The sequence below is a fragment of the Channa argus genome, unplaced genomic scaffold (genome assembly GCF_033026475.1).
Source record: "Channa argus isolate prfri unplaced genomic scaffold, Channa argus male v1.0 Contig067, whole genome shotgun sequence".
Classification (NCBI taxonomy): domain Eukaryota; kingdom Metazoa; phylum Chordata; class Actinopteri; order Anabantiformes; family Channidae; genus Channa; species Channa argus.
Window position 1 is genome coordinate 26,230 of NW_027125286.1, and position 27,648 is coordinate 53,877.

Genomic DNA, 27,648 nt, shown 5'->3' on the forward strand with positions numbered 1-27,648 from the left:
ATATCGGTAGAAGGATGCTGAGGTTGGAGCTGCCAGGCAGGAGGTCTAGAGGAAGACCAAAGAGGAGATTTATGGATGTAGTGAGGGAGGACATGAAGTTAGTTGGTGTGAGAGAAGAGGATGCAGAGGACAGAGTTAGATGGAGGCACATGATTCGCTGTGGCGACCCCTGAAAGGGAGCAGCCGAAAGGAAAAGAAGACTGAAGAAAGTTAAGAACCAATTTCTAAACAGCCTTAGTTTGGACAAGCCGACCACATACTATTAATCGAAATAGAGAATTTCTCCCATGATAAATAGCTGCACTTGCAGCAGCAGCCCTAGGATGTCAATTACAAGAGCTTCAATCTCCTCTCCACACTGCACTGGCATAGCGTTGGACCGATCAGCCTCTACATATGAGCATGGTCCCCATTAAGCTGAGAAAGTACCTATTGTGCACTAGGAGGTTTGAAAACCTCTTAGAGTCGACCTTGCATGATGATGTGTCGCTTTGTGGTTAGATGCTACCCTCTGGAATTGACACCCTACGTGGCCAGTTTCTGTAGTGTAGTGGTTATCACATTCGCCTAACACGCGAAAGGTCCCTGGTTCGAAACCAGGCAGAAACACTGTTGCTGTCAGTGCACAGTCAGCCTGGTTGGAGTGTCTTGTAAAAGGGGTTGTCTCAGTTCTAACAATGCGAAAGGCAACACTTTTGGTTTTAGTACTACAAAGTTCCATAAAGATCTTCTCATCCCAAAGCCCCTTAGGAGTAATCTTCCGCGACTGTTTTATTCACTTTGCTGGGAAGCTACGCTCTGAAGAAGTTTGTCAAAGTGGCCGGTTTCTGTGGTGTAGCGGTTATCACGTTCGCCTCACACGCGAAAGGTCCCTGGTTCGAAACCAGGAAGAAACACTCCTGTTGTTATTTTAAGATGACATGCACACTCAAGCTGTGTCAGTGGGTTGACTAAGTTCTTACGAATGCTTGCTCAGTAAAACAACCTGAAATCACAGAATGGCACAAATAGACAAAAGAGACAAAAAAACAAAAGATTACGCCAGGGTAGTCGCTGAATAAAGGCTGTGTGTCTTTGACAGAGCGGACGATTAAGTCAAGTCAAGTCAAGTGGCTTTTATTGTCATTTCTACTATACACAGTGGTACACAGTACACAGTAGAAACGAGATAACGTTCCTCCAGAACCAAGGTGCTACAAAACAACACAAGCTATGTAAAGTGCATCGAGTTCAACCTAGTGCAAACAGTGCAGATGAAAAACAGTAATGACAGACAGTGTAGATGGACAACACAAAATAACACAGGACAGGACACAAAACCTAAGACAGTGCCGACCAGTAAACCTATTGTATACTATTTTACAGTACAGTACAGTCAAGTGTGCCAAAGGTGCAAAAAAAGCAGCATGTAAACAGTATACTGCATTTGAATGTCCGGCATGTATAAAGTGCAATTGCAGTGGAATGATTACTGGCTAAAGTTGCAATAGTCGTCGTTCAATTTCAGTGTTGACTATCTGTTGAGGAGTCCCTTTCCTGCATTGCATGCCCTATTCTTGGTGCACGCGATATGGCAAACAGCATGTCGAAAAAGGGTTATGCGAGACTACTGAAAAAAGTTAAGAACCAATTTCTAAACAGCCTTAGTTTGGACAAGCCGACCACATACTATTAATCGAAATTGAGACTTTCTCCCATGATAAATAGCTGCGCTTGCAGAAGCAGCCCTAGGATGTCAATTACAAGAGCTTCAATCTCCACTCCACACTGCACTGGCATAGTGTTGGACCGATCAGCCTCTACATATGAGCATATGGTCCTCATTAAGCTGAGAAAGTACCTATTGTGCACTAGGAGGTTTGAAAGCCCCTTAGAGTCGACCTTGTAAAATAACACAGGACAGGACAAAAAACCTAAGATAGTGACGACCAGTAAACCTATTGTATACTATTTTACAGTACAGTACAGTCAAGTGTGCCAAAGGTACAAAAAAAGCAGCATGTAAACAGTATAGTGCATTTGAATGTCCGGCATGTATACAGTGTAGTGGTTATCACATTCGCCTAACACGCGAAAGGTCCCTGGTTCGAAACCAGGCAGAAACACTGTTGCTGTCCATTATTATCTGCACAGTCAGCCTGGTTGGAGTGTCTTGTAAAAGGGGTTGTCTCAGTTCTAACAATGCGAAAGGCAACACTTTTGGTTTTAGTACTACAAAGTTCCATAAAGATCTTGTCATCCCAAAGCCCCTTAGAAGTAATATTCCGCGACTGTTTTATTCACTTTGCTGGGAAGCTACGCTCTGAAGAAGTTTGTCAAAGTGGCCGGTTTCTGTGGTGTAGCGGTTATCACGTTCGCCTCACACGCGAAAGGTCCCTGGTTCGAAACCAGGCAGAAACACTATTGTTGTTATTTTAAGATGACATGCACACTCAAGCTGTGTCAGTGGGTTGACTAAGTTCTTACGAATGCTTGCTCAGTAAAACAACCTGAAATCACAGAATGGCACAAATAGACAAAAGAGACAAAAAAACAAAAGATTACGCCAGGGTAGTCGCTGAATAAAGGCTGTGTGTCTTTGACAGAGCGGACGATTAAGTCAAGTCAAGTCAAGTCAAGTCAAGTGGCTTTTATTGTCATTTCTACTATACACAGTGGTACACAGTACACAGTAGAAACGAGATAACGTTCCTCCAGAACCAAGGTGCTACAAAACAACACAAACTATGTAAAGTGCATCGAGTTCAACCTAGTGTAAACAGTGCAGATGAAAAACAGTATAGACAGACAGTGTAGACGGACAACACAAAATAACAAAGGACAGGACAAAAAACCTAAGATAGTGCCGACCAGTAAACCTATTGTATACTATTTTACAGTACAGTACAGTCAAGTGTGCCAAAGGTACAAAAAAAGCAGCATGTAAACAGTATAGTGCATTTGAATGTCCGGCATGTATACAGTGCAATTGCAGTGGAATGATTACTGGCTAAAGTTGCAATAGTCGTCGTTCAATTTCAGTTTTGACTATCTGTTGAGGAGTCCCTTTCCTGCATTGCATTCCCTATTCTTGGTGCACGCGATATGGCAAACAGCATGTCCAAAAAGGGTTATGCGAGACTACTGAAGAAAGTAAAGAACCAATTTCTAAACAGCCTTTGTTTGGACAAGCCGACCACGACCACGATAAATAGCTGCACTTGCAGCAGCAGCCCTAGGATGTCAATTACAAGAGCTTCAATCTCCTCTCCACACTGCACTGGTATAGCGTTGGACCGATCAGCCTCTACATATGAGCATGGTCCCTATTAAGCTGAGAAAGTACCTATTGTGCACTAGGAGGTTTGAAAGCCCCTTAGAGTCGACCTTGCATGATGATGTGTCGCTTTGTGGTTAGATGCTACCCTCTGGAATTGACACCCTACGTGGCCAGTTTCTGTAGTGTAGTGGTTATCACATTCGCCTAACACGCGAAAGGTCCCTGATTCAAAACCAGGCAGAAACACTGTTGCTGTCTATTATTATCTGCACAGTCAGCCTGGTTGGAGTGTCTTGTAAAAGGGGTTGTCTCAGTTCTAACAATGTGAAAGGCAACACTTTTGGCTTTAGTACTACAAAGTTCCATAAAGATCTTGTCATCCCAAAGCCCCTTAGAAGTAATCTTCCGCGACTGTTTTATTCACTTTGCTGGGAAGCTACGCTCTGAAGAAGTTTGTCAAAGTGGCTGGTTTCTGTGGTGTAGCGGTTATCACGTTCGCCTCACACGCGAAAGGTCCCTGGTTCGAAACCAGGCAGAAACACTATTGTTGTTATTTTAAGATGACATGCACACTCAAGCTGTGTCAGTGGGTTGACTAAGTTCTTACGAATGCTTGCTCAGTAAAACAACCTGAAATCACAGAATGGCACAAATAGACAAAAGAGACAAAAAAACAAAAGATTAGGCCAGGGTAGTCGCTGAATAAAGGCTGTGTGTCTTTGACAGAGCGGACGATTAAGTCAAATCAAGTCAAGTGGCTTTTATTGTCATTTCTACTATACACAGTGGTACACAGTACACAGTAGAAACGAGATAACGTTCCTCCAGAACCAAGGTGCTACAAAACAACACAAGCTATGTAAAGTGCATCGAGTTCAACCTAGTGCAAACAGTGCAGATGAAAAACAGTAATGACAGACAGTGTAGATGGACAACACAAAATAACACAGGACAGGACACAAAACCTAAGACAGTGCCGACCAGTAAACCTATTGTATACTATTTTACAGTACAGTACAGTCAAGTGTGCCAAAGGTGCAAGAAAAGCAGCATGTAAACAGTATACTGCATTTGAATGTCCGGCATGTATAAAGTGCAATTGCAGTGGAATGATTACTGGCTAAAGTTGCAATAGTCGTCGTTCAATTTCAGTGTTGACTATCTGTTGAGGAGTCCCTTTCCTGCATTGCATGCCCTATTCTTGGTGCACGCGATATGGCAAACAGCATGTCGAAAAAGGGTTATGCGAGACTACTGAAGAAAGTTAAGAACCAATTTCTAAACAGCCTTAGTTTGGACAAGCCGACCACATACTATTAATCAAAATTGAGACTTTCTCCCATGATAAATAGCTGCGCTTGCAGAAGCAGCCCTAGGATGTCAATTACAAGAGCTTCAATCTCCTCTCCACACTGCACTGGCATAGCGTTGGACCGATCAGCCTCTACATATGAGCATGGTCCCCATTAAGCTGAGAAAGTACCTATTGTGCACTAGGAGGTTTGAAAGCCCCTTAGAGTCGACCTTGCATGATGATGTGTCGCTTTGTGGTTAGATGCTACCCTCTGGAATTGACACCCTACGTGGCCGGTTTCTGTGGTGTAGCGGTTATTATGTTCGCCTCACACGCGAAACGTCCCTGGTTCGAAACCAGGCAGAAACACTCTTGTTGTTATTTTAAGATGACATGCACACTCAAGCTGTGTCAGTGGGTTGACTAAGTTCTTACGAATTCTTGCTCAGTAAAACAACCTGAAATCACAGAATGGCACAAATAGACAAAAGAGACAAAAAAACAAAAGATTAGGCCAGGGTAGTCGCTGAATAAAGGCTGTGTGTCTTTGACAGAGCGGACGATTAAGTCAAGTCAAGTCAAGTGGCTTTTATTGTCATTTCTATTATACACAGTGGTACACAGTACACAGTAGAAATGAGATAACGTTCCTCCAGAACCAAGGTGCTACAAAACAACACAAGCTATGTAAAGTGCATCGAGTTCAACCTAGTGCAAACAGTGCAGATGAAAAACAGTAATGACAGACAGTGTAGACGGACAACACAAAATAACACAGGACAGGACAAAAAACCTAAGATAGTGCCGACCAGTAAACCTATTGTATACTATTTTACAGTACAGTACAGTCAAGTGTGCCAAAGGTACAAAAAAAGCAGCATGTAAACAGTATAGTGCATTTGAATGTCCGGCATGTATACAGTTCAATTGCAGTGGAATGATTACTGGCTAAAGTTGCAATAGTCGTCTTTCAATTTCAGTTTTGACTATCTGTTGAGGAGTCCCTTTCCTGCATTGCATTCCCTATTCTTGGTGCACGCGATATGGCAAACAGCATGTCGAAAAAGGGTTATGCGAGACTACTGAAGAAAGTTAAGAACCAATTTCTAAACAGCCTTTGTTTGGACAAGCCGACCACGACCACGATAAATAGCTGCACTTGCAGCAGCAGCCCTAGGATGTCAATTACAAGAGCTTCAATCTCCTCTCCACACTGCACTGGCATAGCGTTGGACCGATCAGCCTCTACATATGAGCATGGTCCCCATTAAGCTGAGAAAGTACCTATTGTGCACTAGGAGGTTTGAAAGCCCCTTAGAGTCGACCTTGCATGATGATGTGTCGCTTTGTGGTTAGATGCTACCCTCTGAAAGTGCCACCCTACGTGGCCAGTTTCTGTAGTGTAGTGGTTATCACATTCGCCTAACACGCGAAAGGTCCCTGGTTCGAAACCAGGCAGAAACACTGTTGCTGTCCATTATTATCTGCACAGTCAGCCTGGTTGGAGTGTCTTGTAAAAGGGGTTGTCTCAGTTCTAACAATGAGAAAGGCAACACTTTTGGTTTTAGTACTACAAAGTTCCATAAAGATCTTGTCATCCCAAAGCCCCTTAGGAGTAATCTTCCGCGACTGTTTTATTCACTTTGCTGGGAAGCTACGCTCTGAAGAAGTTTGTCAAAGTGGCCGGTTTCTGTGGTGTAGCGGTTATCACGTTCGCCTCACACGCGAAAGGTCCCTGGTTCGAAACCAGGCAGAAACACTCTTGTTGTTATTTTAAGATGACATGCACACTCAAGCTGTGTCAGTGGGTTGACTAAGTTCTTACGAATGCTTGCTCAGTAAAACAACCTGAAATCACAGAATGGCACAAATAGACAAAAGAGACAAAAAAACAAAAGATTACGCCAGGGTAGTCGCTGAATAAAGGCTGTGTGTCTTTGACAGAGCGGACGATTAAGTCAAGTCAAGTCAAGTCAAGTCAAGTGGCTTTTATTGTCATTTCTACTATACACAGTGGTACACAGTACACAGTAGAAACGAGATAACGTTCCTCCAGAACCAAGGTGCTACAAAACAACACAAACTATGTAAAGTGCATCGAGTTCAACCTAGTGTAAACAGTGCAGATGAAAAACAGTGCAGACAGACAGTGTAGACGGACAACACAAAATAACACAGGACAGGACAAAAAACCTAAGATAGTGCCGACCAGTAAACCTATTGTATACTATTTTACAGTACAGTACAGTCAAGTGTGCCAAAGGTACAAAAAAAGCAGCATGTAAACAGTATAGTGCATTTGAATGTCCGGCATGTATACAGTGCAATTGCAGTGGAGTGATTACTGGCTAAAGTTGCAATAGTCGTCGTTCAATTTCAGTTTTGACTATCTGTTGAGGAGTCCCTTTCCTGCATTGCATGCCCTATTCTTGGTGCACGCGATATGGCAAACAGCATGTCGAAAAAGGGTTATGCGAGACTACTGAAGAAAGTTAAGAAATGTAACCGCAAGGGGGCACAAGCCAGTGTCTTCTTGTGCCAGTCCCAAGTCTGGATAAATGCAGAGGGTTGTGGCAGGAAGGGCATCCGACGTAAAACACATGCCAAATCAAACATGCGAATCGTGACAAAGGCTTCCATACCGGATCGGTCGGGGCCCGGGTCAACAACGACCGCCACCGGTGCTGTTGACCTACAGGGTACCGGTGGAAATTGGACTACTGTTGGTCGAAGACGAAGAAGAAGAGGAGGAAGGTGTGTTCGTAAGCAGAGAGAGAAGAGGAAAGCTAAGAATGTAGGACTGACAGTAGGGACTTTGAATGTTGGTACTATGACAGGGAAGGCTAGGGAGTTGATCGACATGATGCAGAGAAGGAAGGTGGACATACTGTGTGTCCAGGAGACCAGGTGGAAAGGTAGCAAGGCTAGAAGCTTAGGAGCAGGGTTCAAGTTGTTTTACCATGGGTCAGATAGGAAGAGAAATGGAGTAGGAGTTATATTGAAAGAGGATTTTGTGAGGAATGTTCTAGAGGTGAAAAGAGTATCAGACAGGTTGATGAGCCTGAAGCTGGAAGTTGAAGGGGTGATGTTCAATGTTGTGAGTGGTTATGCCCCACAGGTAGGATGTGAGTTAGAAGAGAAGGAGAAATTCTGGAGTGAGTTAGATGAAGTGATGCAGAGCATCCCCAGAGGTGAGAGAGTTGTCATTGGTGCAGATTTCAATGGGCATGTAGGTGAAGGGAACAGAGGTGATGAGACTGTTATGGGCAGGTTTGGTGTTCAGGACAGGAACGCAGAAGGTCAGATGGTGGTTGACTTTGCAAAGAGAATGGAAATGGCTGTAGTAAACACTTTCTTTCAGAAGAGGCAGGAACATAGGGTGACGTACAAGAGCGGAGGGAGAAGCACTCAGGTAGACTACATCTTATGTAGACGTTGTAATCTGAAAGAGATCAGTGACTGTAAAGCATTGGTAGGGGAGAGTGTAGCCAGACAACACAGGATGGTGGTGTGCAAAATGATGCTGGTGGTGAGGAAGATAAGGAGGATTAAGGCAGAGCAGAGGACGAAGTGGTGGAAGTTGAAAAAGGAAGAATGTCGTTTAGTTTTCAGGGAGGAGCTGAGACAGACTCTGGGTGGTTTGGAGGTGCTTCCAGATGACTGGATTACTACAGCTAATTTGATCAGGGAGACAGGTAGGAGGGTACTCGGTGTGTCATCTGGAAAGAGGAAAGCGGACAAGGAGACTTGGTGGTGGAACGAGGCAGTTCAGGAGTGTATACAGAGAAAGAGGTTAGCTAAGAAGAAGTGGGACACTGAGAGGACTGAAGAGAGTAGACAGGAGTACAGGGAGATACAGCGTAAGGTGAAGATAGAGGTGGCAAAGGCCAAACAAAGAGCATATGAGGACTTGTATGCTAGGTTGGACACTAAAGAGGGAGAGGTGGATTTGTACAGGTTGGCCAGACAAAGAGATAGAGATGGAAAGGATGTGCAGCAGGTTAGGGTGATTAAAGATAAGGATGGAAATGTATTGACAGGTGCCAGTAGTGTGATGGGAAGATGGAAGGAGTACTTTGAAGAGTTGATGAACGAGGAAAATGAAAGGGAACGAAGAGTAGAAGAGGTGACTGTTGTGAAGCAGGAAGTAGCAAAGATTAGTAAGAGTGAAGTGAGGAGGACATTGAAGAGGATGAAGAGTGGAAAGGTAGTTGGTCCTGATGACATACCTGTGGAGGTATGGAAGTGTCTAGGAGAGGTGGCAGTAGAGTTTTTGACTAGTTTGTTTAACAAGATCTTGGAGAGTGAGAGGATGCCAGAGGACTGGAGGAAAAGTGTACTGGTACCAATTTTTAAGAACAAGGGAGATGCGCAGAGCTGTGGCAACTACAGAGGAATAAAGCTGATGAGTCACACAATGAAGTTGTGGGAAAGAGTAGTGGAAGCTCGGCTAAGGGCAGAGGTGAACATTTGTGAGCAGCAATATGGTTTCATGCCTAGAAAGAGTACAACAGATGCAGTATTTGCTTTGAGGACGCTGATGGAGAAGTACAGAGAGGGTCATAGGGAGTTGCATTGTGTCTTCGTAGATTTAGAAAAAGCGTATGACAGGGTGCCGAGAGAGGAGCTGTGGTATTGTATGAGGACGTCTGGAGTGGCAGAGAAGTATGTTAGAGTGGTGCAGGACATGTATGAGAGCTGTAAGACAGTGGTGAGGTGTGCTGTAGGTGTGACAGAGGAGTTCAAGGTGGAGGTGGGTCTGCATCAAGGATCGGCTTTGAGCCCCTTCTTGTTTGCTCTGGTGATGGACAGACTGACAGATGAGGTTAGACAAGAATCTCCCTGGACTATGATGTTTGCAGATGACATTGTTATTTGTAGTGAGAGCAGGGAGCAGGTGGAGGAAAATCTAGAGAAGTGGAGGTCTGCTCTGGAAAACAGAGGAATGAAGCTTAGCCGCAGCAAGACAGAATACATGTGTGTGAATGAGAGGGACCCAGGTGGAACGGTGAGGTTACAGGGAGCAGAGGTGAAGAAGGTGCAGGACTTTAAGTATTTAGGGTCAACGGTTCAGAGCAACGGTGAGTGTGGAAAAGAGGTGAAGAGGCGAGTGCAGGCAGGTTGGAACGGGTGGAGAAAAGTGTCAGGTGTGTTGTGTGATAAAAGAGTATCAGCGAGAATGAAAGGAAAGGTGTTCAAGACGGTGGTGAGACCAGCAATGTTGTTCGGCTTAGAGACTGTTGCACTGAAGAAAAGACAGGAGGCAGAGCTGGAGGTTGCAGAGCTTAAGATGTTGAGGTTCTCTTTGGGAGTGACGAGGATGGACAGGATCAGGAATGAGTACATCAGAGGGACAGCTCATGTTAGATGTTTTGGAGATAAAGTCAGAGAGGCCAGATTGAGGTGGTTTGGACATGTTCAGAGGAGAAACTGTGAATATATCGGTAGAAGGATGCTGAGGTTGGAGCTGCCAGGCAGGAGGTCTAGAGGAAGACCAAAGAGGAGATTTATGGATGTAGTGAGGGAGGACATGAAGTTAGTTGGTGTGAGAGAAGAGGATGCAGAGGACAGAGTTAGATGGAGGCACATGATTCGCTGTGGCGACCCCTGAAAGGGAGCAGCCGAAAGGAAAAGAAGACTGAAGAAAGTTAAGAACCAATTTCTAAACAGCCTTAGTTTGGACAAGCCGACCACATACTATTAATCGAAATAGAGAATTTCTCCCATGATAAATAGCTGCACTTGCAGCAGCAGCCCTAGGATGTCAATTACAAGAGCTTCAATCTCCTCTCCACACTGCACTGGCATAGCGTTGGACCGATCAGCCTCTACATATGAGCATGGTCCCCATTAAGCTGAGAAAGTACCTATTGTGCACTAGGAGGTTTGAAAACCTCTTAGAGTCGACCTTGCATGATGATGTGTCGCTTTGTGGTTAGATGCTACCCTCTGGAATTGACACCCTACGTGGCCAGTTTCTGTAGTGTAGTGGTTATCACATTCGCCTAACACGCGAAAGGTCCCTGGTTCGAAACCAGGCAGAAACACTGTTGCTGTCAGTGCACAGTCAGCCTGGTTGGAGTGTCTTGTAAAAGGGGTTGTCTCAGTTCTAACAATGCGAAAGGCAACACTTTTGGTTTTAGTACTACAAAGTTCCATAAAGATCTTCTCATCCCAAAGCCCCTTAGGAGTAATCTTCCGCGACTGTTTTATTCACTTTGCTGGGAAGCTACGCTCTGAAGAAGTTTGTCAAAGTGGCCGGTTTCTGTGGTGTAGCGGTTATCACGTTCGCCTCACACGCGAAAGGTCCCTGGTTCGAAACCAGGCAGAAACACTCCTGTTGTTATTTTAAGATGACATGCACACTCAAGCTGTGTCAGTGGGTTGACTAAGTTCTTACGAATGCTTGCTCAGTAAAACAACCTGAAATCACAGAATGGCACAAATAGACAAAAGAGACAAAAAAACAAAAGATTACGCCAGGGTAGTCGCTGAATAAAGGCTGTGTGTCTTTGACAGAGCGGACGATTAAGTCAAGTCAAGTCAAGTGGCTTTTATTGTCATTTCTACTATACACAGTGGTACACAGTACACAGTAGAAACGAGATAACGTTCCTCCAGAACCAAGGTGCTACAAAACAACACAAGCTATGTAAAGTGCATCGAGTTCAACCTAGTGCAAACAGTGCAGATGAAAAACAGTAATGACAGACAGTGTAGATGGACAACACAAAATAACACAGGACAGGACACAAAACCTAAGACAGTGCCGACCAGTAAACCTATTGTATACTATTTTACAGTACAGTACAGTCAAGTGTGCCAAAGGTGCAAAAAAAGCAGCATGTAAACAGTATACTGCATTTGAATGTCCGGCATGTATAAAGTGCAATTGCAGTGGAATGATTACTGGCTAAAGTTGCAATAGTCGTCGTTCAATTTCAGTGTTGACTATCTGTTGAGGAGTCCCTTTCCTGCATTGCATGCCCTATTCTTGGTGCACGCGATATGGCAAACAGCATGTCGAAAAAGGGTTATGCGAGACTACTGAAAAAAGTTAAGAACCAATTTCTAAACAGCCTTAGTTTGGACAAGCCGACCACATACTATTAATCGAAATTGAGACTTTCTCCCATGATAAATAGCTGCGCTTGCAGAAGCAGCCCTAGGATGTCAATTACAAGAGCTTCAATCTCCACTCCACACTGCACTGGCATAGTGTTGGACCGATCAGCCTCTACATATGAGCATATGGTCCTCATTAAGCTGAGAAAGTACCTATTGTGCACTAGGAGGTTTGAAAGCCCCTTAGAGTCGACCTTGTAAAATAACACAGGACAGGACAAAAAACCTAAGATAGTGACGACCAGTAAACCTATTGTATACTATTTTACAGTACAGTACAGTCAAGTGTGCCAAAGGTACAAAAAAAGCAGCATGTAAACAGTATAGTGCATTTGAATGTCCGGCATGTATACAGTGTAGTGGTTATCACATTTGCCTAACACGCGAAAGGTCCCTGGTTCGAAACCAGGCAGAAACACTGTTGCTGTCCATTATTATCTGCACAGTCAGCCTGGTTGGAGTGTCTTGTAAAAGGGGTTGTCTCAGTTATAACAATGCGAAAGGCAACACTTTTGGTTTTAGTACTACAAAGTTCCATAAAGATCTTGTCATCCCAAAGCCCCTTAGAAGTAATCTTCCGCGACTGTTTTATTCACTTTGCTGGGAAGCTACGCTCTGAAGAAGTTTGTCAAAGTGGCCGGTTTCTGTGGTGTAGCGGTTATCACGTTCGCCTCACACGCGAAAGGTCCCTGGTTCGAAACCAGGCAGAAACACTATTGTTGTTATTTTAAGATGACATGCACACTCAAGCTGTGTCAGTGGGTTGACTAAGTTCTTACGAATGCTTGCTCAGTAAAACAACCTGAAATCACAGAATGGCACAAATAGACAAAAGAGACAAAAAAACAAAAGATTACGCCAGGGTAGTCGCTGAATAAAGGCTGTGTGTCTTTGACAGAGCGGACGATTAAGTCAAGTCAAGTCAAGTCAAGTCAAGTGGCTTTTATTGTCATTTCTACTATACACAGTGGTACACAGTACACAGTAGAAACGAGATAACGTTCCTCCAGAACCAAGGTGCTACAAAACAACACAAACTATGTAAAGTGCATCGAGTTCAACCTAGTGTAAACAGTGCAGATGAAAAACAGTATAGACAGACAGTGTAGACGGACAACACAAAATAACACAGGACAGGACAAAAAACCTAAGATAGTGCCGACCAGTAAACCTATTGTATACTATTTTACAGTACAGTACAGTCAAGTGTGCCAAAGGTACAAAAAAAGCAGCATGTAAACAGTATAGTGCATTTGAATGTCCGGCATGTATACAGTTCAATTGCAGTGGAATGATTACTGGCTAAAGTTGCAATAGTCGTCTTTCAATTTCAGTTTTGACTATCTGTTGAGGAGTCCCTTTCCTGCATTGCATTCCCTATTCTTGGTGCACGCGATATGGCAAACAGCATGTCGAAAAAGGGTTATGCGAGACTACTGAAGAAAGTTAAGAACCAATTTCTAAACAGCCTTTGTTTGGACAAGCCGACCACGACCACGATAAATAGCTGCACTTGCAGCAGCAGCCCTAGGATGTCAATTACAAGAGCTTCAATCTCCTCTCCACACTGCACTGGCATAGCGTTGGACCGATCAGCCTCTACATATGAGCATGGTCCCCATTAAGCTGAGAAAGTACCTATTGTGCACTAGGAGGTTTGAAAGCCCCTTAGAGTCGACCTTGCATGATGATGTGTCGCTTTGTGGTTAGATGCTACCCTCTGAAAGTGCCACCCTACGTGGCCAGTTTCTGTAGTGTAGTGGTTATCACATTCGCCTAACACGCGAAAGGTCCCTGGTTCGAAACCAGGCAGAAACACTGTTGCTGTCCATTATTATCTGCACAGTCAGCCTGGTTGGAGTGTCTTGTAAAAGGGGTTGTCTCAGTTCTAACAATGAGAAAGGCAACACTTTTGGTTTTAGTACTACAAAGTTCCATAAAGATCTTGTCATCCCAAAGCCCCTTAGGAGTAATCTTCCGCGACTGTTTTATTCACTTTGCTGGGAAGCTACGCTCTGAAGAAGTTTGTCAAAGTGGCCGGTTTCTGTGGTGTAGCGGTTATCACGTTCGCCTCACACGCGAAAGGTCCCTGGTTCGAAACCAGGCAGAAACACTGTTGTTGTTATTTTAAGATGACATGCACACTCAAGCTGTGTCAGTGGGTTGACTAAGTTCTTACGAATGCTTGCTCAGTAAAACAACCTGAAATCACAGAATGGCACAAATAGACAAAAGAGACAAAAAAACAAAAGATTACGCCAGGGTAGTCGCTGAATAAAGGCTGTGTGTCTTTGACAGAGCGTACGATTAAGTCAAGTCAAGTCAAGTCAAGTCAAGTGGCTTTTATTGTCATTTCTACTATACACAGTGGTACACAGTACACAGTAGAAACGAGATAACGTTCCTCCAGAACCAAGGTGCTACAAAACAACACAAACTATGTAAAGTGCATCGAGTTCAACCTAGTGTAAACAGTGCAGATGAAAAACAGTACAGACAGACAGTGTAGACGGACAACACAAAATAACACAGGACAGGACAAAAAACCTAAGATAGTGCCGACCAGTAAACCTATTGTATACTATTTTACAGTACAGTACAGTCAAGTGTGCCAAAGGTACAAAAAAAAGCAGCATGTAAACAGTATAGTGCATTTGAATGTCCGGCATGTATACAGTGCAATTGCAGTGGAATGATTACTGGCTAAAGTTGCAATACTCGTCGTTCAATTTCAGTTTTGACTATCTGTTGAGGAGTCCCTTTCCTGCATTGCATTCTCTATTCTTGGTGCACGCGATATGGCAAACAGCATGTCGAAAAAGCGTTATGCGAGACTACTGAAGAAAGTTAAGAAATGTAACCGCAAGGGGGCACAAGCCAGTGTCTTCTTGTGCCAGTCCCAAGTCTGGATAAATGCAGAGGGTTGTGGCAGGAAGGGCATCCGACGTAAAACACATGCCAAATCAAACATGCGAATCGTGACAAAGGCTTCCATACCGGATCGGTCGGGGCCCGGGTCAACAACGACCGCCACCGGTGCTGTTGACCTACAGGGTACCGGTGGAAATTGGACTACTGTTGGTCGAAGACGAAGAAGAAGAGGAGGAAGGTGTGTTCGTAGGCAGAGAGAGAAGAGGAAAGCTAAGAATGTAGGACTGACAGTAGGGACTTTGAATGTTGGTACTATGACAGGGAAGGCTAGGGAGTTGATCGACATGATGCAGAGAAGGAAGGTGGACATACTGTGTGTCCAGGAGACCAGGTGGAAAGGTAGCAAGGCTAGAAGCTTAGGAGCAGGGTTCAAGTTGTTTTACCATGGGTCAGATAGGAAGAGAAATGGAGTAGGAGTTATATTGAAAGAGGATTTTGTGAGGAATGTTCTAGAGGTGAAAAGAGTATCAGACAGGTTGATGAGCCTGAAGCTGGAAGTTGAAGGGGTGATGTTCAATGTTGTGAGTGGTTATGCCCCACAGGTAGGATGTGAGTTAGAAGAGAAGGAGAAATTCTGGAGTGAGTTAGATGAAGTGATGCAGAGCATCCCCAGAGGTGAGAGAGTTGTCATTGGTGCAGATTTCAATGGGCATGTAGGTGAAGGGAACAGAGGTGATGAGACTGTTATGGGCAGGTTTGGTGTTCAGGACAGGAACGCAGAAGGTCAGATGGTGGTTGACTTTGCAAAGAGAATGGAAATGGCTGTAGTAAACACTTTCTTTCAGAAGAGGCAGGAACATAGGGTGACGTACAAGAGCGGAGGGAGAAGCACTCAGGTAGACTACATCTTATGTAGACGTTGTAATCTGAAAGAGATCAGTGACTGTAAAGCATTGGTAGGGGAGAGTGTAGCCAGACAACACAGGATGGTGGTGTGCAAAATGATGCTGGTGGTGAGGAAGATAAGGAGGATTAAGGCAGAGCAGAGGACGAAGTGGTGGAAGTTGAAAAAGGAAGAATGTCGTTTAGTTTTCAGGGAGGAGCTGAGACAGACTCTGGGTGGTTTGGAGGTGCTTCCAGATGACTGGACTACTACAGCTAATTTGATCAGGGAGACAGGTAGGAGGGTACTCGGTGTGTCATCTGGAAAGAGGAAAGCGGACAAGGAGACTTGGTGGTGGAACGAGGCAGTTCAGGAGTGTATACAGAGAAAGAGGTTAGCTAAGAAGAAGTGGGACACTGAGAGGACTGAAGAGAGTAGACAGGAGTACAGGGAGATACAGCGTAAGGTGAAGATAGAGGTGGCAAAGGCCAAACAAAGAGCATATGAGGACTTGTATGCTAGGTTGGACACTAAAGAGGGAGAGGTGGATTTGTACAGGTTGGCCAGACAAAGAGATAGAGATGGAAAGGATGTGCAGCAGGTTAGGGTGATTAAAGATAAGGATGGAAATGTATTGACAGGTGCCAGTAGTGTGATGGGAAGATGGAAGGAGTACTTTGAAGAGTTGATGAACGAGGAAAATGAAAGGGAACGAAGAGTAGAAGAGGTGACTGTTGTGAAGCAGGAAGTAGCAAAGATTAGTAAGAGTGAAGTGAGGAGGACATTGAAGAGGATGAAGAGTGGAAAGGTAGTTGGTCCTGATGACATACCTGTGGAGGTATGGAAGTGTCTAGGAGAGGTGGCAGTAGAGTTTTTGACTAGTTTGTTTAACAAGATCTTGGAGAGTGAGAGGATGCCAGAGGACTGGAGGAAAAGTGTACTGGTACCAATTTTTAAGAACAAGGGAGATGCGCAGAGCTGTGGCAACTACAGAGGAATAAAGCTGATGAGTCACACAATGAAGTTGTGGGAAAGAGTAGTGGAAGCTCGGCTAAGGGCAGAGGTGAACATTTGTGAGCAGCAATATGGTTTCATGCCTAGAAAGAGTACAACAGATGCAGTATTTGCTTTGAGGACGCTGATGGAGAAGTACAGAGAGGGTCATAGGGAGTTGCATTGTGTCTTCGTAGATTTAGAAAAAGCGTATGACAGGGTGCCGAGAGAGGAGCTGTGGTATTGTATGAGGACGTCTGGAGTGGCAGAGAAGTATGTTAGAGTGGTGCAGGACATGTATGAGAGCTGTAAGACAGTGGTGAGGTGTGCTGTAGGTGTGACAGAGGAGTTCAAGGTGGAGGTGGGTCTGCATCAAGGATCGGCTTTGAGCCCCTTCTTGTTTGCTCTGGTGATGGACAGACTGACAGATGAGGTTAGACAAGAATCTCCCTGGACTATGATGTTTGCAGATGACATTGTTATTTGTAGTGAGAGCAGGGAGCAGGTGGAGGAAAATCTAGAGAAGTGGAGGTCTGCTCTGGAAAACAGAGGAATGAAGCTTAGCCGCAGCAAGACAGAATACATGTGTGTGAATGAGAGGGACCCAGGTGGAACGGTGAGGTTACAGGGAGCAGAGGTGAAGAAGGTGCAGGACTTTAAGTATTTAGGGTCAACGGTTCAGAGCAACGGTGAGTGTGGAAAAGAGGTGAAGAGGCGAGTGCAGGCAGGTTGGAACGGGTGGAGAAAAGTGTCAGGTGTGTTGTGTGATAAAAGAGTATCAGCGAGAATGAAAGGAAAGGTGTTCAAGACGGTGGTGAGACCAGCAATGTTGTTCGGCTTAGAGACTGTTGCACTGAAGAAAAGACAGGAGGCAGAGCTGGAGGTTGCAGAGCTTAAGATGTTGAGGTTCTCTTTGGGAGTGACGAGGATGGACAGGATCAGGAATGAGTACATCAGAGGGACAGCTCATGTTAGATGTTTTGGAGATAAAGTCAGAGAGGCCAGATTGAGGTGGTTTGGACATGTTCAGAGGAGAAACTGTGAGTATATCGGTAGAAGGATGCTGAGGTTGGAGCTGCCAGGCAGGAGGTCTAGAGGAAGACCAAAGAGGAGATTTATGGATGTAGTGAGGGAGGACATGAAGTTAGTTGGTGTGAGAGAAGAGGATGCAGAGGACAGAGTTAGATGGAGGCACATGATTCGCTGTGGCGACCCCTGAAAGGGAGCAGCCGAAAGGAAAAGAAGACTGAAGAAAGTTAAGAACCAATTTCTAAACAGCCTTAGTTTGGACAAGCCGACCACATACTATTAATCGAAATAGAGAATTTCTCCCATGATAAATAGCTGCACTTGCAGCAGCAGCCCTAGGATGTCAATTACAAGAGCTTCAATCTCCTCTCCACACTGCACTGGCATAGCGTTGGACCGATCAGCCTCTACATATGAGCATGGTCCCCATTAAGCTGAGAAAGTACCTATTGTGCACTAGGAGGTTTGAAAACCTCTTAGAGTCGACCTTGCATGATGATGTGTCGCTTTGTGGTTAGATGCTACCCTCTGGAATTGACACCCTACGTGGCCAGTTTCTGTAGTGTAGTGGTTATCACATTCGCCTAACACGCGAAAGGTCCCTGGTTCGAAACCAGGCAGAAACACTGTTGCTGTCAGTGCACAGTCAGCCTGGTTGGAGTGTCTTGTAAAAGGGGTTGTCTCAGTTCTAACAATGCGAAAGGCAACACTTTTGGTTTTAGTACTACAAAGTTCCATAAAGATCTTCTCAGACCAAAGCCCCTTAGGAGTAATCTTCCGCGACTGTTTTATTCACTTTGCTGGGAAGCTACGCTCTGAAGAAGTTTGTCAAAGTGGCCGGTTTCTGTGGTGTAGCGGTTATCACGTTCGCCTCACACGCGAAAGGTCCCTGGTTCGAAACCAGGCAGAAACACTCCTGTTGTTATTTTAAGATGACATGCACACTCAAGCTGTGTCAGTGGGTTGACTAAGTTCTTACGAATGGTTGCTCAGTAAAACAACCTGAAATCACAGAATGGCACAAATAGACAAAAGAGACAAAAAAACAAAAGATTACGCCAGGGTAGTCGCTGAATAAAGGCTGTGTGTCTTTGACAGAGCGGACGATTAAGTCAAGTCAAGTCAAGTGGCTTTTATTGTCATTTCTACTATACACAGTGGTACACAGTACACAGTAGAAACGAGATAACGTTCCTCCAGAACCAAGGTGCTACAAAACAACACAAGCTATGTAAAGTGCATCGAGTTCAACCTAGTGCAAACAGTGCAGATGAAAAACAGTAATGACAGACAGTGTAGATGGACAACACAAAATAACACAGGACAGGACACAAAACCTAAGACAGTGCCGACCAGTAAACCTATTGTATACTATTTTACAGTACAGTACAGTCAAGTGTGCCAAAGGTGCAAAAAAAGCAGCATGTAAACAGTATACTGCATTTGAATGTCCGGCATGTATAAAGTGCAATTGCAGTGGAATGATTACTGGCTAAAGTTGCAATAGTCGTCGTTCAATTTCAGTGTTGACTATCTGTTGAGGAGTCCCTTTCCTGCATTGCATGCCCTATTCTTGGTGCACGCGATATGGCAAACAGCATGTCGAAAAAGGGTTATGCGAGACTACTGAAAAAAGTTAAGAACCAATTTCTAAACAGCCTTAGTTTGGACAAGCCGACCACATACTATTAATCGAAATTGAGACTTTCTCCCATGATAAATAGCTGCGCTTGCAGAAGCAGCCCTAGGATGTCAATTACAAGAGCTTCAATCTCCACTCCACACTGCACTGGCATAGTGTTGGACCGATCAGCCTCTACATATGAGCATATGGTCCTCATTAAGCTGAGAAAGTACCTATTGTGCACTAGGAGGTTTGAAAGCCCCTTAGAGTCGACCTTGTAAAATAACACAGGACAGGACAAAAAACCTAAGATAGTGACGACCAGTAAACCTATTGTATACTATTTTACAGTACAGTACAGTCAAGTGTGCCAAAGGTACAAAAAAAGCAGCATGTAAACAGTATAGTGCATTTGAATGTCCGGCATGTATACAGTGTAGTGGTTATCACATTCGCCTAACACGCGAAAGGTCCCTGGTTCGAAACCAGGCAGAAACACTGTTGCTGTCCATTATTATCTGCACAGTCAGCCTGGTTGGAGTGTCTTGTAAAAGGGGTTGTCTCAGTTCTAACAATGCGAAAGGCAACACTTTTGGTTTTAGTACTACAAAGTTCCATAAAGATCTTGTCATCCCAAAGCCCCTTAGAAGTAATCTTCCGCGACTGTTTTATTCACTTTGCTGGGAAGCTACGCTCTGAAGAAGTTTGTCAAAGTGGCCGGTTTCTGTGGTGTAGCGGTTATCACGTTCGCCTCACACGCGAAAGGTCCCTGGTTCGAAACCAGGCAGAAACACTATTGTTGTTATTTTAAGATGACATGCACACTCAAGCTGTGTCAGTGGGTTGACTAAGTTCTTACGAATGCTTGCTCAGTAAAACAACCTGAAATCACAGAATGGCACAAATAGACAAAAGAGACAAAAAAACAAAAGATTACGCCAGGGTAGTCGCTGAATAAAGGCTGTGTGTCTTTGACAGAGCGTACGATTAAGTCAAGTCAAGTCAAGTCAAGTCAAGTGGCTTTTATTGTCATTTCTACTATACACAGTGGTACACAGTACACAGTAGAAACGAGATAACGTTCCTCCAGAACCAAGGTGCTACAAAACAACACAAACTATGTAAAGTGCATCGAGTTCAACCTAGTGTAAACAGTGCAGATGAAAAACAGTATAGACAGACAGTGTAGACGGACAACACAAAATAACACAGGACAGGACAAAAAACCTAAGATAGTGCCGACCAGTAAACCTATTGTATACTATTTTACAGTACAGTACAGTCAAGTGTGCCAAAGGTACAAAAAAAGCAGCATGTAAACAGTATAGTGCATTTGAATGTCCGGCATGTATACAGTGCAATTGCAGTGGAATGATTACTGGCTAAAGTTGCAATAGTCGTCGTTCAATTTCAGTTTTGACTATCTGTTGAGGAGTCCCTTTCCTGCATTGCATTCCCTATTCTTGGTGCACGCGATATGGCAAACAGCATGTCCAAAAAGGGTTATGCGAGACTACTGAAGAAAGTAAAGAACCAATTTCTAAACAGCCTTTGTTTGGACAAGCCGACCACGACCACGATAAATAGCTGCACTTGCAGCAGCAGCCCTAGGATGTCAATTACAAGAGCTTCAATCTCCTCTCCACACTGCACTGGTATAGCGTTGGACCGATCAGCCTCTACATATGAGCATGGTCCCTATTAAGCTGAGAAAGTACCTATTGTGCACTAGGAGGTTTGAAAGCCCCTTAGAGTCGACCTTGCATGATGATGTGTCGCTTTGTGGTTAGATGCTACCCTCTGGAATTGACACCCTACGTGGCCAGTTTCTGTAGTGTAGTGGTTATCACATTCGCCTAACACGCGAAAGGTCCCTGATTCAAAACCAGGCAGAAACACTGTTGCTGTCTATTATTATCTGCACAGTCAGCCTGGTTGGAGTGTCTTGTAAAAGGGGTTGTCTCAGTTCTAACAATGAGAAAGGCAACACTTTTGGTTTTAGTACTACAAAGTTCCATAAAGATCTTCTCATCCCAAAGCCCCTTAGGAGTAATCTTCCGCGACTGTTTTATTCACTTTGCTGGGAAGCTACGCTCTGAAGAAGTTTGTCAAAGTGGCCGGTTTCTGTGGTGTAGCAGTTATCATGTTCGCCTCACACGCGAAAGGTCCCTGGTTCGAAACCAGGCAGAAACACTATTGTTGTTATTTTAAGATGACATGCACACTCAAGCTGTGTCAGTGGGTTGACTAAGTTCTTACGAATGCTTGCTCAGTAAAACAACCTGAAATCACAGAATGGCACAAATAGACAAAAGAGACAAAAAAACAAAAGATTACGCCAGGGTAGTCACTGAATAAAGGCTGTGTGTCTTTGACAGAGCGGACGATTAAATCAAGTCAAGTCAAGTGGCTTTTATTGTCATTTCTACTATACACAGTGGTACACAGTACACAGTAGAAACGAGATAACGTTCCTCCAGAACCAAGGTGCTACAAAACAACACAAACTATGTAAAGTGCATCGAGTTCAACCTAGTGTAAACAGTGCAGATGAAAAACAGTACAGACAGACAGTGTAGACGGACAACACAAAATAACACAGGAAAGGACAAAAAACCTAAGATAGTGCCGACCAGTAAACCTATTGTATACTATTTTACAGTACAGTACAGTCAAGTGTGCCAAATGTACAAAAAAAGCAGCATGTAAACAGTATAGTGCATTTGAATGTCCGGCATGTATACAGTGCAATTGCAGTGGAATGATTACTGGCTAAAGTTGCAATAGTCGTCGTTCAATTTCAGTTTTGACTATCTGTTGAAGAGTCCCTTTCCTGCATTACATTCCCTATTCTTGGTGCACGCGATATGGCAAACAGCATGTCGAAAAAGGGTTATGCGAGACTACTGAAGAAAGTTAAGAACCAATTTCTAAACAGCCTTAGTTTGGACAAGCCGACCACATACTATTAATCGAAATTGAGACTTTCTCCCATGATAAATAGCTGCGCTTGCAGAAGCAGCCCTAGGATGTCAATTACAAGAGCTTCAATCTCCTCTCCACACTGCACTGGCATAGCGTTGGACCGATCAGCCTCTACATATGAGCATGGTCCCCATTAAGCTGAGAAAGTACCTATTGTGCACTAGGAGGTTTGAAAGCCCCTTAGAGTCGACCTTGCATGATGATGTGTCGCTTTTTGGTTAGATACTACCCTCTGGAATTGACACCCTACGTGGCCAGTTTCTGTAGTGTAGTGGTTATCACATTCGCCTAACACGCGAAAGGTCCCTGGTTCGAAACCAGGCAGAAACACTGTTGCTGTCAGTGCACAGTCAGCCTGGTTGGAGTGTCTTGTAAAAGGGGTTGTCTCAGTTCTAACAATGCGAAAGGCAACACTTTTGGCTTTAGTACTACAAAGTTCCATAAAGATCTTGTCATCCCAAAGCCCCTTAGAAGTAATCTTCCGCGACTGTTTTATTCACTTTGCTGGGAAGCTACGCTCTGAAGAAGTTTGTCAAAGTGGCCGGTTTCTGTGGTGTAGCGGTTATCTCGTTCGCCTCACACGCGAAAGGTCCCTGGTTCGAAACCAGGCAGAAACACTATTGTTGTTATTTTAAGATGACATGCACACTCAAGCTGTGTCAGTGGGTTGACTAAGTTCTTACGAATGCTTGCTCAGTAAAACAACCTGAAATCACAGAATGGCACAAATAGACAAAAGAGACAAAAAAACAAAAGATTACGCCAGGGTAGTCGCTGAATAAAGGCTGTGTGTCTTTGACAGAGCGGACGATTAAGTCAAGTCAAGTCAAGTCAAGTCAAGTGGCTTTTATTGTCATTTCTACTATACACAGTGGTACACAGTACACAGTAGAAACGAGATAACGTTCCTCCAGAACCAAGGTGCTACAAAACAACACAAACTATGTAAAGTGCATCGAGTTCAACCTAGTGTAAACAGTGCAGATGAAAAACAGTATAGACAGACAGTGTAGACGGACAACAGAAAATAACACAGGACAGGACAAAAAACCTAAGATAGTGCCGACCAGTAAACCTATTGTATACTATTTTACAGTACAGTACAGTCAAGTGTGCCAAAGGTACAAAAAAAGCAGCATGTAAACAGTATAGTGCATTTGAATGTCCGGCATGTATACAGTTCAATTGCAGTGGAATGATTACTGGCTAAAGTTGCAATAGTCGTCGTTCAATTTCAGTTTTGACTATCTGTTGAGGAGTCCCTTTCCTGCATTGCATTCCCTATTCTTGGTGCACGCGATATGGCAAACAGCATGTCGAAAAAGGGTTATGCGAGACTACTGAAGAAAGTTAAGAACCAATTTCTAAACAGCCTTTGTTTGGACAAGCCGACCACGACCACGATAAATAGCTGCACTTGCAGCAGCAGCCCTAGGATGTCAATTACAAGAGCTTCAATCTCCTCTCCACACTGCACTGGCATAGCGTTGGACAGATCAGCCTCTACATATGAGCATGGTCCCCATTAAGCTGAGAAAGTACCTATTGTGCACTAGGAGGTTTGAAAGCCCCTTAGAGTCGACCTTGCATGATGATGTGTCGCTTTGTGGTTAGATGCTACCCTCTGAAAGTGCCACCCTACGTTGCCAGTTTCTGTAGTGTAGTGGTCATCACATTTGCCTAACACGCGAAAGGTCCCTGGTTCGAAACCAGGCAGAAACACTGTTGCTGTCCATTATTATCTGCACAGTCAGCCTGGTTGGAGTGTCTTGTAAAAGGGGTTGTCTCAGTTCTAACAATGAGAAAGGCAACACTTTTGGTTTTAGTACTACAAAGTTCCATAAAGATCTTGTCATCCCAAAGCCCCTTAGGAGTAATCTTCCGCGACTGTTTTATTCACTTTGCTGGGAAGCTACGCTCTGAAGAAGTTTGTCAAAGTGGCTGGTTTCTGTGGTGTAGCGGTTATCACGTTCGCCTCACACGCGAAAGGTCCCTGGTTCGAAACCAGGCAGAAACACTCTTGTTGTTATTTTAAGATGACATGCACACTCAAGCTGTGTCAGTGGGTTGACTAAGTTCTTACGAATGCTTGCTCAGTAAAACAACCTGAAATCACAGAATGGCACAAATAGACAAAAGAGACAAAAAAACAAAAGATTACGCCAGGGTAGTCGCTGAATAAAGGCTGTGTGTCTTTGACAGAGCGGACCATAAAGTCAAGTCAAGTCAAGTGGCTTTTATTGTCATTTCTATTATACACAGTGGTACACAGTACACAGTAGAAACGAGATAACGTTCCTCCAGAACCAAGGTGCTACAAAACAACACAAGCTATGTAAAGTGCATCGAGTTCAACCTAGTGCAAACAGTGCAGATGAAAAACAGTAATGACAGACAGTGTAGATGGACAACACAAAATAACACAGGACAGGACACAAAACCTAAGACAGTGCCGACCAGTAAACCTATTGTATACTATTTTACAGTACAGTACAGTCAAGTGTGCCAAAGGTGCAAAAAAAGCAGCATGTAAACAGTATACTGCATTTGAATGTCCGGCATGTATAAAGTGCAATTGCAGTGGAATGATTACTGGCTAAAGTTGCAATAGTCGTCGTTCAATTTCAGTGTTGACTATCTGTTGAGGAGTCCCTTTCCTGCATTGCATGCCCTATTCTTGGTGCACGCGATATGGCAAACAGCATGTCGAAAAAGGGTTATGCGAGACTACTGAAGAAAGTTAAGAACCAATTTCTAAACAGCCTTTGTTTGGACAAGCCGACCACGACCACGATAAATAGCTGCACTTGCAGCAGCAGCCCTAGGATGTCAATTACAAGAGCTTCAATCTCCTCTCCACACTGCACTGGCATAGCGTTGGACCGATCAGCCTCTACATATGAGCATGGTCCCCATTAAGCTGAGAAAGTACCTATTGTGCACTAGGAGGTTTGAAAGCCCCTTATATTCGACCTTGCATGATGATGTGTCGCTTTGTGGTTAGATGCTACCCTCTGGAATTGACACCCTACGTGGCCAGTTTCTGTAGTGTAGTGGTTATCACATTAGCCTAACACGCGAAAGGTCCCTGGTTCGAAACCAGGCAGAAACACTGTTGCTGTCTATTATTATCTGCACAGTCAGCCTGGTTGGAGTGTCTAGTAAAAGGGGTTGTCTCAGTTCTAACAATGAGAAAGGCAACACTTTTGGTTTTAGTACTACAAAGTTCCATAAAGATCTTCTCATCCCAAAGCCCCTTAGGAGTAATCTTCCGCGACTGTTTTATTCACTTTGCTGGGAAGCTACGCTCTGAAGAAGTTTGTCAAAGTGGCCGGTTTCTGTGGTGTAGCGGTTATCACGTTCGCCTCACACGCGAAAGGTCCCTGGTTCGAAACCAGGCAGAAACACTCTTGTTGTTATCTTAAGATGACATGCACACTCAAGCTGTGTCAGTGGGTTGACTAAGTTCTTACGAATGCTTGCTCAGTAAAACAACCTGAAATCACAGAATGGCACAAATAGACAAAAGAGACAAAAAAACAAAAGATTACGCCAGGGTAGTCGCTGAATAAAGGCTGTGTGTCTTTGACAGAGCGGACGATTAAGTCAAGTCAAGTCAAGTCAAGTGGCTTTTATTGTCATTTCTACTATACACAGTGGTACACAGTACACAGTAGAAACGAGATAACGTTCCTCCAGAACCAAGGTGCTACAAAACAACACAAACTATGTAAAGTGCATCGAGTTCAACCTAGTGTAAACAGTGCAGATGAAAAACAGTATAGACAGACAGTGTAGACGGACAACACAAAATAACACAGGACAGGACAAAAAACCTAAGATAGTGCCGACCAGTAAACCTATTGTATACTATTTTACAGTACAGTACAGTCAAGTGTGCCAAAGGTACAAAAAAAGCAGCATGTAAACAGTATAGTGCATTTGAATGTCCGGCATGTATACAGTTCAATTGCAGTGGAATGATTACTGGCTAAAGTTGCAATAGTCGTCGTTCAATTTCAGTTTTGACTATCTGTTGAGGAGTCCCTTTCCTGCATTGCATTCCCTATTCTTGGTGCACGCGATATGGCAAACAGCATGTCGAAAAAGGGTTATGCGAGACTACTGAAGAAAGTTAAGAACCAATTTCTAAACAGCCTTTGTTTGGACAAGCCGACCACGACCACGATAAATAGCTGCACTTGCAGCAGCAGCCCTAGGATGTCAATTACAAGAGCTTCAATCTCCTCTCCACACTGCACTGGCATAGCGTTGGACCGATCAGCCTCTACATATGAGCATGGTCCCCATTAAGCTGAGAAAGTACCTATTGTGCACTAGGAGGTTTGAAAGCCCCTTAGAGTCGACCTTGCATGATGATGTGTCGCTTTGTGGTTAGATACTACCCTCTGGAATTGACACTCTACGTGGCCAGTTTCTGTAGTGTAGTGGTTATCACATTGGCCTAACACGCGAAAGGTCCCTGGTTCGAAACCAGGCAGAAACACTGTTGCTGTCAGTGCACAGTCAGCCTGGTTGGAGTGTCTTGTAAAAGGGGTTGTCTCAGTTCTAACAATGCGAAAGGCAACACTTTTGGTTTTAGTACTACAAAGTTCCATAAAGATCTTCTCATCCCAAAGCCCCTTAGGAGTAATCTTCCGTGACTGTTTTATTCACTTTGTTGGGAAGCTACGCTCTGAAGAAGTTTGTCAAAGTGGCCGGTTTCTGTGGTGTAGCGGTTATCACGTTCGCCTCACACGCGAAAGGTCCCTGGTTCGAAACCAGGCAGAAACACTCTTGTTGTTATTTTAAGATGACATGCACACTCAAGCTGTGTCAGTGGGTTGACTAAGTTCTTACGAATGCTTGCTCAGTAAAACAACCTGAAATCACAGAATGGCACAAATAGACAAAAGAGACAAAAAAACAAAAGATTACGCCAGGGTAGTCGCTGAATAAAGGCTGTGTGTCTTTGACAGAGCGGACGGTCAAGTCAAGTCAAGTCAAGTCAAGTGGCTTTTATTGTCATTTCTACTATACACAGTGGTACACAGTACACAGTAGAAACGAGATAACGTTCCTCCAGAACCAAGGTGCTACAAAAAAACACAAGCTATGTAAAGTGCATTGAGTTCAACCTAGTGTAAACAGTGCAGATGAAAAACAGTAATGACAGACAGTGTAGATGGACAACACAAAATAACACAGGACAGGACACAAAACCTGAGACAGTGTCGACCAGTAAACCTATTGTGTACTATTTTACAGTACAGTACAGTCAAGTGTGCCAAAGGTGCAAAAAAAGCAGCATGTAAACAGTATACTGCATTTGAATGTCCGGCATGTATAAAGTGCAATTGCAGTGGAATGATTACTGGCTAAAGTTGCAATAGTCGTCGTTCAATTTCAGTGTTGACTATCTGTTGAGGAGTCTCTTTCCTGCATTGCATGCCCTATTCTTGGTGCACGCGATATGGCAAACAGCATGTCGAAAAAGGGTTATGCGAGACTACTGAAGAAAGTTAAGAACCAATTTCTAAACAGCCTTAGTTTGGACAAGCCGACCACATACTATTAATCGAAAT

At 44.0% G+C, this 27,648-nt stretch overlaps 28 non-coding genes across 28 annotated transcripts; all 28 read left to right on the forward strand.

Annotated features, from left to right (window-relative positions):
* The first annotated feature begins 536 nt into the window (after positions 1–536).
* On the forward strand, positions 537–609 carry trnav-aac (transfer RNA valine (anticodon AAC)). The gene has a single exon. It is a non-coding gene; the product is annotated as a tRNA-Val (tRNA).
* A 214-nt stretch (positions 610–823) lies between these two features.
* Positions 824–896, forward strand: trnav-cac (transfer RNA valine (anticodon CAC)). The gene has a single exon. It is a non-coding gene; the product is annotated as a tRNA-Val (tRNA).
* A 1,138-nt stretch (positions 897–2,034) lies between these two features.
* Positions 2,035–2,105, forward strand: trnav-aac (transfer RNA valine (anticodon AAC)). Its single transcript has one exon. It is a non-coding gene; the product is annotated as a tRNA-Val (tRNA).
* Positions 2,106–2,327: 222 nt separating this feature from the next.
* On the forward strand, positions 2,328–2,400 carry trnav-cac (transfer RNA valine (anticodon CAC)). Its single transcript has one exon. It is a non-coding gene; the product is annotated as a tRNA-Val (tRNA).
* Positions 2,401–3,432: 1,032 nt separating this feature from the next.
* Positions 3,433–3,505, forward strand: trnav-aac (transfer RNA valine (anticodon AAC)). The gene has a single exon. It is a non-coding gene; the product is annotated as a tRNA-Val (tRNA).
* A 222-nt stretch (positions 3,506–3,727) lies between these two features.
* Positions 3,728–3,800, forward strand: trnav-cac (transfer RNA valine (anticodon CAC)). Its single transcript has one exon. It is a non-coding gene; the product is annotated as a tRNA-Val (tRNA).
* A 1,049-nt stretch (positions 3,801–4,849) lies between these two features.
* Positions 4,850–4,922, forward strand: trnav-cac (transfer RNA valine (anticodon CAC)). The gene has a single exon. It is a non-coding gene; the product is annotated as a tRNA-Val (tRNA).
* A 1,022-nt stretch (positions 4,923–5,944) lies between these two features.
* trnav-aac (transfer RNA valine (anticodon AAC)) lies at positions 5,945–6,017 on the forward strand. The gene has a single exon. It is a non-coding gene; the product is annotated as a tRNA-Val (tRNA).
* Positions 6,018–6,239: 222 nt separating this feature from the next.
* On the forward strand, positions 6,240–6,312 carry trnav-cac (transfer RNA valine (anticodon CAC)). Its single transcript has one exon. It is a non-coding gene; the product is annotated as a tRNA-Val (tRNA).
* Positions 6,313–10,527: 4,215 nt separating this feature from the next.
* trnav-aac (transfer RNA valine (anticodon AAC)) lies at positions 10,528–10,600 on the forward strand. Its single transcript has one exon. It is a non-coding gene; the product is annotated as a tRNA-Val (tRNA).
* Positions 10,601–10,814: 214 nt separating this feature from the next.
* On the forward strand, positions 10,815–10,887 carry trnav-cac (transfer RNA valine (anticodon CAC)). The gene has a single exon. It is a non-coding gene; the product is annotated as a tRNA-Val (tRNA).
* Positions 10,888–12,318: 1,431 nt separating this feature from the next.
* Positions 12,319–12,391, forward strand: trnav-cac (transfer RNA valine (anticodon CAC)). Its single transcript has one exon. It is a non-coding gene; the product is annotated as a tRNA-Val (tRNA).
* Positions 12,392–13,423: 1,032 nt separating this feature from the next.
* Positions 13,424–13,496, forward strand: trnav-aac (transfer RNA valine (anticodon AAC)). Its single transcript has one exon. It is a non-coding gene; the product is annotated as a tRNA-Val (tRNA).
* Positions 13,497–13,718: 222 nt separating this feature from the next.
* On the forward strand, positions 13,719–13,791 carry trnav-cac (transfer RNA valine (anticodon CAC)). Its single transcript has one exon. It is a non-coding gene; the product is annotated as a tRNA-Val (tRNA).
* Positions 13,792–18,007: 4,216 nt separating this feature from the next.
* On the forward strand, positions 18,008–18,080 carry trnav-aac (transfer RNA valine (anticodon AAC)). Its single transcript has one exon. It is a non-coding gene; the product is annotated as a tRNA-Val (tRNA).
* Positions 18,081–18,294: 214 nt separating this feature from the next.
* trnav-cac (transfer RNA valine (anticodon CAC)) lies at positions 18,295–18,367 on the forward strand. The gene has a single exon. It is a non-coding gene; the product is annotated as a tRNA-Val (tRNA).
* Positions 18,368–19,505: 1,138 nt separating this feature from the next.
* Positions 19,506–19,576, forward strand: trnav-aac (transfer RNA valine (anticodon AAC)). The gene has a single exon. It is a non-coding gene; the product is annotated as a tRNA-Val (tRNA).
* A 222-nt stretch (positions 19,577–19,798) lies between these two features.
* Positions 19,799–19,871, forward strand: trnav-cac (transfer RNA valine (anticodon CAC)). Its single transcript has one exon. It is a non-coding gene; the product is annotated as a tRNA-Val (tRNA).
* A 1,032-nt stretch (positions 19,872–20,903) lies between these two features.
* trnav-aac (transfer RNA valine (anticodon AAC)) lies at positions 20,904–20,976 on the forward strand. Its single transcript has one exon. It is a non-coding gene; the product is annotated as a tRNA-Val (tRNA).
* A 222-nt stretch (positions 20,977–21,198) lies between these two features.
* On the forward strand, positions 21,199–21,271 carry trnav-cac (transfer RNA valine (anticodon CAC)). The gene has a single exon. It is a non-coding gene; the product is annotated as a tRNA-Val (tRNA).
* Positions 21,272–22,320: 1,049 nt separating this feature from the next.
* trnav-aac (transfer RNA valine (anticodon AAC)) lies at positions 22,321–22,393 on the forward strand. Its single transcript has one exon. It is a non-coding gene; the product is annotated as a tRNA-Val (tRNA).
* Positions 22,394–22,607: 214 nt separating this feature from the next.
* On the forward strand, positions 22,608–22,680 carry trnav-cac (transfer RNA valine (anticodon CAC)). Its single transcript has one exon. It is a non-coding gene; the product is annotated as a tRNA-Val (tRNA).
* A 1,032-nt stretch (positions 22,681–23,712) lies between these two features.
* Positions 23,713–23,785, forward strand: trnav-aac (transfer RNA valine (anticodon AAC)). Its single transcript has one exon. It is a non-coding gene; the product is annotated as a tRNA-Val (tRNA).
* Positions 23,786–24,007: 222 nt separating this feature from the next.
* trnav-cac (transfer RNA valine (anticodon CAC)) lies at positions 24,008–24,080 on the forward strand. Its single transcript has one exon. It is a non-coding gene; the product is annotated as a tRNA-Val (tRNA).
* A 1,022-nt stretch (positions 24,081–25,102) lies between these two features.
* trnav-aac (transfer RNA valine (anticodon AAC)) lies at positions 25,103–25,175 on the forward strand. The gene has a single exon. It is a non-coding gene; the product is annotated as a tRNA-Val (tRNA).
* Positions 25,176–25,397: 222 nt separating this feature from the next.
* trnav-cac (transfer RNA valine (anticodon CAC)) lies at positions 25,398–25,470 on the forward strand. The gene has a single exon. It is a non-coding gene; the product is annotated as a tRNA-Val (tRNA).
* Positions 25,471–26,497: 1,027 nt separating this feature from the next.
* On the forward strand, positions 26,498–26,570 carry trnav-aac (transfer RNA valine (anticodon AAC)). The gene has a single exon. It is a non-coding gene; the product is annotated as a tRNA-Val (tRNA).
* A 214-nt stretch (positions 26,571–26,784) lies between these two features.
* trnav-cac (transfer RNA valine (anticodon CAC)) lies at positions 26,785–26,857 on the forward strand. Its single transcript has one exon. It is a non-coding gene; the product is annotated as a tRNA-Val (tRNA).
* Positions 26,858–27,648: the final 791 nt, after the last annotated feature.